This window comes from Podarcis muralis, chromosome 5, assembly GCF_964188315.1.
Source record: "Podarcis muralis chromosome 5, rPodMur119.hap1.1, whole genome shotgun sequence".
Taxonomy (NCBI): Eukaryota; Metazoa; Chordata; class Lepidosauria; order Squamata; family Lacertidae; genus Podarcis; species Podarcis muralis.
In genome coordinates, this window is record NC_135659.1 from 1,682,625 (window position 1) to 1,689,603 (window position 6,979).

Here is a 6,979-nt window from a genome sequence, read left to right on the forward strand (position 1 = left end):
CGGGACTGCGGGGGGGGGCTGTGGAGGGAGAAGGCGGAGCCAAGAGCTGCCCCGCCCCGCCCCGCCCCGCCCCGCCCCGCCAGGTGAGACTGCGGCCACCTCTGCGCCCCGCCAGGTTGTACACGGCCAGCGCCGCCTGGCAAGAGAGAGAGCAGGCGCGGCTCTGGAAGGCGGAGGGGAAGAGGGAAGAGCCCAAGCCCAGCCTTCTCCTCCGAACACGGCCCTCTCCAACCCGGAGTCAGGCACAGCTATGGGGGGCTGCATAAATCTCCCACAGTCCCACGGGGAGAGTTTCAGGGATTAAGATGAATGTATGGCCAAGAATGCTTTTTTTATTTCAATTGTTAACGGAAAAATCCGAGGGCTCCCTTGGACAAAACAAAGACACCAACCAGGATAACTTGGAGCAAAACAGCAGCCTGTAGGCTTGGCCTTTATTGAACTGATGCATCAGGGTGTTCCCCTCACTTGCAGGAGAGAGGAAAAGACCCAGAAAAATAGTGTGCAAGGTCTTATAAAAACTTTTGAAATTCCCCTCCTCTAGGTCAAGCCCACCCCCAGAAACATCATGCATACATTACAGAAAGGAGGGGTTGAGGGAGGAGTTGGTGGTAACCTGAGTGTCTTGTCACCTGGCTGGTTCCTCCTTTCCCCCCTCCCCATGAGTCACTTCCAGGAGACAAAGGGGAGTTTGCAGTTTCCTGCCCCCTGAGGGAAGATCTGATCATTGTCCTTTGTTTCAGTCCATGCTGAATCCACTCCCATATGCAAGTTCTTTGTGGTCTTGATTGTCTTCTGTCTGGGATCATCTGGGCAGGGCTCCTGCAGATGTGCTGAGATGTGCTGAGATGGTGGAGGGATTATGGCTGACCAGGAATAAGTCACCCCCCTTTGTTAGTTCTTGTCATATGGAGTAAAATAAAAATGGAACAGTGCAAATCCGATGTATGGTTGATTTTCTATGAATTTATAACAGAAATGTGGCGTATGTAGTGTGTGAGTGTGTGTGTGTGTGAAGTTTGTACAAGCAGAATGATTGGGGTGGGGGGGGGGGTTCCTGCTACACAATCAATCCCGGAGACAAGCCGTGCTGGATGCTTCAAAGAATGGCAAAAACATATTTCCAGATTCATCTGACAAGGGAAGAAACCAAGAATAAAATATCAATTTTTGTATGCCACAACTGCAGCAAGAATTTTGTTAGCTAAGAATTGGAAAACGCAAGAAGTACCAACAGTGGAAGAATGGCAGATGAAGATGATGGATTTTTTGGAGCTAGCCAACCTGACTGGAAGAGTCCCTGACCAGAAGGAGGAGGAGTACCATTGGAATGGATGAAATTCAAAGACTATTAAGTTAATTATGTTAAGTTAAATTAATTGGGAAAAGCTTGCATATAGCGGATAGGCTTAGGATTTAAATATGTAATATGTGATGAATTAATATGTTTAATACTGAATTGGGAAGTAAGAAAGATGTTAAGTGATTAAGTTAATTTTATAAGAATATTGATTTGGAAAACCGTTAAAATGATATGCACTGAAATCCAACCAGGGGGTTACGAGGAAGTCACTTAACAAATGTTAATTAGATTAGTCTTAATAAGGTTATGATTTATGTTTGTTTGTCTATTTGTTTGTGTGTTTAAATTTTTGTGAAAAAAACAATAATTTTTTTTGGGGGGGAAAGAAAACACTACATTTCCCAGCACCCCACAAAACGAGCCCTCAGCGCCATAACCTGCTGGGTTAAGATATCGCCAAAAATCCAAGGTCAGCCGAATCATCACAAAGGGCGCTAAGCTGCGGGGGAAAGCCTCTGCAACGTTTATCGAGAAAACACTATTGTCAGGGGTTCAGGAGCAGAGGGACAGGAGAGGGAGGAAGTAGAGACCGAGGGAGAGGAATCTGAGGGAGAAGTCAGCGAGGGTAGCCATCCGAGGTCTCTAAGTCTCTCCAGTGAATCAGAGGATTCACAGAAAGGGGCCCCAGTGGTCAGAGCCAGGGGGTTGCCAGAGGGAACACCCCAGGAAGGAGGGGCCAGAGGGGACTCAGAGAGCAGCAGCTGGAAATCGGGACCAACTTTCCCACCGGAGAGCAGTAAGGGGGAGGAGTCCCAAACATCGGCAGCAGGCAGCCTTCCGTCAGCGGAAGGACATGAGTCAGGGTTAGCCACGCCTGCATCAGAGAGCGAGGTAACGGTCAAAAGGAAGGTCAGGGGCAGCGCGCGCGCGCCAAGTTCAAATGTACAGGAGGGGGGCGCAATGGGCAGTCCGGAGAGAGAGCCGGGTCCCAAAGCCCGCCGGAGAGAAGGGGAGGAGTCCGAAGGGTCCGCTTCCGAGGCATCCTGGAAAGAAGGCACCCAGGGGGGTAGTAGGACCCAGAGGAGGAAGGAGAAACGTAGAAGGTGGAGTAAGGCTAGAGTCTTAAGCTGGTGTACAGGGGGCGGAGACTCAGACGAGGCTTCGCTGGTCTAGGGTTTAGACGTAGAGACGCACGCTAGTGTTTGGAAATGGAAACTAAATGCCAATAAAGACTTCTGTACAGTTCTAATGGCTAGCGTTGGTCTTCTGTGAGCTGAGACCGGGAGGCAGTCTCTGACAGTAAGCCTCGTCTCACAGTTATCATCGGTTTTCTTCGCCTCAAGCATCGCTAAGGAAGCGAGGCAGGGAGGGTGGAAGACTGGTGCCTTGCGAGCTCACAAGAGTCAGGCAAGATGACTACAGAACAGAAAATAGCTTCCCTGCAAGAAGCGGTGACGCTACTCAACGCTGAAATAATCGCATCCAGGAAGAGAGAGGAAGAAGCGGCAGCTGCATGCAGAGATCTTCAAGCCAGGTTGGAAGGGCTTGTAAAGCAGGGGATCCCAGCACCCAGGTCCGAGGGGATCGGTTTGGGGAAGAGAGGAGGCAGCATTGTATCTCATTTTGATGGGAATTTGCAGCAGTACCCCAATTTCCGAGCAGATGTGCTGTTTGCGCTGCAGCTGCTGGAAAGAGACTTTAGAGATGAGCGGGAAAAAGTGGGGTTTATTTTGTCTCATTTGCATGGGGACGCGAAATCATGGCTGCGCAACCTGTGGAGAGATAAGGATCCAGCGCTCCAAAGCGCAGATGCGTTCATTAAGGCGATGGACTCCTGTTTCTTATCCAAAATAGACCTGGACATTGCCCGGAGGGACATATTTGGGCTAAGACAAGGGAAAGCCAGCGTAAGGCAGTATCATTCCCGGTTTTTTGCATTGGTCAACGCGCTGAATTGGGATAAGGATTCTCCGCCGGTTAGAGACCTTTTTTGGGAGGGTCTGAATGCACAGATCAAGGATGAGATGGCAAGGGGAGAGAGACCCACCACCACTCAGCAAGTGGTTGAAAGAGCGTTGTCTATTGGGGTGAGGCAGGAAGAACGTCCGTGGAGCAAAGAAGAAGGGCGTTGGGGACGTTCACCAGCGAGAGTGCCCTCCCTCTTGCCCAGAGAGGCAACGCGTGCGCAGTCCACGCCTCCACAGGGAGGGGGCGAGGAGCAGATGGAGATTGGCGGTGCTAGGGCTCACTCAGCTACCAGAGCCTTAACGCCGGGAGCAGTAAAATCGAAGCTGCCTAGAAGGAACAGGAAGTGTTATATATGTGAGAGTGCAGAGCACATGGCGAAAGAGTGTCCCCAGAGGAGTTTCAAGCACACTGCAGCTTCAGTGACAGTATTGGAAACAACTCAGCAGAGAGCACCACAGCAGGGAAACGACCAAGTCTGGCTGGAAGAGGAGGCACTGGGGCCCAGCCAGACGAGTCAGTGAAGAAGTCCCCAGAGATTTTGCAGCCCACAGACCCCCTCCCACCCAAGCCAGTGGTGCAGCTAACCGCATCGCTTCAGCTGCCCAATGGACTCACCTTAGAAGTGCCTATTACAATTGACTCTGGCAGTAACGCAGACTTTATAGGATTGGAGTTCATTCAACAACACAACGTAGCATTACTGCCAGCCACACTGCCCCTGAAGGTTGTCACGGTGGATGGCAGGGAACTGCTAGGGGGGCAGGTGGTGCAGCAGACGCCGCCTATGGTGATGCAAATTGGGAATCACCGGGAAGTCATCAGTTTCAATGTCACCCAGCTGTCCGACACGCCTATAGTATTAGGCATGAGTTGGCTGCACAGGCACAGCCCAGCATTGGCGTGGTACCAGCGCCACCTGACTTTTGGCTCCTCCTACTGTGCAGAACACTGCATTATACCCAGCCCGGAAGGGGAAGAGGAGGACCCGCAGTTGCAGTTGGGCACGCTGCAAGCAGTACCCCACAAGTATGCGGAGTTTTTGGAGGTATTCTGCGAGAAGGAGGCGGACAAGCTACCCCCTCACAGACCCTATGATTGCAAGATTGACCTCCTGCCGGGGGCGACGCTGCCAACTGGGAAACTGTACTCCATGTCTGAGGATGAACTGCAAGAACTCAGGGAGTTCATAGATCACAATTTGAAGCGTGGGTTCATCCGGGAGTCGAAAGCGGTGGGAGGCAGTCCCGTATTCTTTGTGAAGAAGCGGGATACGCCCCAAAAAAGACTGGTGGTGGACTTCAGAATCTTGAATTCGAAAACCAAGCCCTCAGCTTTCCCCATGCCCAAGATAGACGACCTGCTCGCGACGGTGCGGAAAGGACGCGTTTTCACCAAGCTGGATCTACGTGGCGCGTACAACCTGATTCGCATGCGCGAAGGAGACGAGTGGAAGACGGCCATGTTCACGCCACTGGGCACCTACGAATACAGAGTTATGCCCTTCGGATTACAAAATGGCTCTCACACTTTCCAAGCCTTTATGCATCACGTGCTGGCGGGGCTCCTTTACAAGAAGTGCGTATGCTTCCTGGACGACATCCTGATTTTTTCAGAATCGCGAGAGGCGCACGAGAGGGATGTCAGGGAAGTTCTGCAGAGACTGAAGGAGCACAGGCTGTACGCCAAACTGGAGAAGTGCCAGTTCGACGTGACGGAGGTGGATTTCCTGGGCTACAAGTTGTCGGACAAGGGGCTCGCCATGGACAGCGCCAAGGTTCGCGCAGTTTTGGACTGGAAGAGCCCACGCAATCGGAAGGAAGTCCAGCGGTTTGTCGGCTTTGCCAACTTTTACCGCAAGTTCATCAAGGGATTTGCCATGCAGACAGCGGCCATCACCGACACGCTCAGCTCCAAGAAGAAGAAATTCATCTGGACGGAGCAAGCGGAGCAGTCCTTTCAGAAACTCAAGCGTCTCTTCGCGTCCGAAGAGCAGCTGCTGCATGTGAATCCCAGCAGACCCATGAGGGTGGAGACGGACGCCTCAGACAGAGCCGTGGGAGCTGTCCTGTTGCAACAAGACCAGCAGGGGGACTGGAGGCCGTGCGCCTTCTACTCGAGGAAGCTCAGCAAGTCGGAGCAGAATTACACTATCTGGGACAGGGAGTTGCTAGCCATACATGCAGCATTCAAGGCATGGAGGCACTTCCTCATCGGAGCCAGACATACAGTGCAGGTCCACACGGACCACAAGAATCTGGAGTACTGGCGCACGGCTAGGTTCCTCAACCAGAGACACATTAGATGGGCAGAGTTCTTCGCGGACTTCGATTTCAAGATAGAGTACATCCCAGGCGACAACAACGTGATGGCGGATGCATTGTCCAGAAAGCCGCAATACCTGGAGGAGGCGGCACCGTCGGCGGCCAAGCACATTTTCGCACCGGAAGCGTGGGCATGCGCGTCGGCAACCGTGGACCTGGACGCCGTACGTCGCGCGCTGCGGGAAGACCCCTTCGCACGGGCCAAGATGGAGGAGGTGCACAGGGGCACAGCGAGGGCCGACGAGTTCCAGATTCGCGATGGGTTGCTTCTCCACAAGGGAGCACTCTACGTGCCGGGAGATGACCTCCGCGCAAGGGTCCTGCAGCAGCTACACGACGCTCCCACCGCAGGGCACTTTGGCAAAGAAAAGACTGTCGAACTCGTAGCCAGAGACTTTTGGTGGCCCAAGATGCGGGGGGAAGTAGCGGATTACGTCTCGAGATGTGACACCTGCCAAAGGGCCAAGTCAGTTCACAGACCGCCGGCGGGATTGCTGGAACCGCTGCAGACACCGTCTGAACCGTGGGAGAGAGTGGCCCTGGACTTCGTCACGGATCTGCCCAGCTCGAGGGGAAAGACAGCAGTGCTAGTGGTGGTGGACATGTTTACTAAGATGGCACACTTCATTCCGTGTGCGAAGGTAGCCACGGCAGAGCAGACTGCCAAACTGTTCATAGACCACGTGTTCAAGGTCCACGGTCTGCCACGGTCTATTCTTTCCGACCGGGGGCGACAGTTCATCTCGAACTTCTGGCAGAAGCTGATGGGCATTCTGAACGTCAAAGTCAATTTGGCGTCGGCGAGACACCCGCAGACCAACGGACAAGCGGAGAGGGTCAACGCCGTCATGCAGCAGTACCTAAGATGCTACGCCAACCAGCAGCCCACGACATGGGTGGACTACCTGCCGCTCGCCGAGTTCGCTTACAACAATACGAAGCACGTGTCGACGGGGGTGACGCCGTTCTTCGCCAACAACGGGAGGCATCCCAGAACCTTCCCGGGTTTAGAGAGAGTGGGGGAGGGGGAGCCACAGGCAGCGGAAGCCTTAGCGTCAGAGTTGCAGGAAGTCCACGAACAGCTCAGGAGGCAGTTAGAACTAGCAAAGCACGCATACAAGGTGCAGGCCGACAGACACAGAAGAGTTGGGGAAGACATACAGGTGGGTGACTGGGTCTGGTTAGCAGCGCAAGCAGTGCCGACCAGATCATTAGCTAAGAAGAAGCTAGGACATAAGCAGCTAGGACCTTACCAAGTCCAGGCGCAGGTCAATCCAGTGGCCTTCCGGTTGGCTCTTCCGGAGGGTTCCAGAATGCATCCGGTGTTCCATAGATCGGTGCTCACGCCCTACAAAGCACCTCATAGGTTTCAGGAGCCAGACACCGC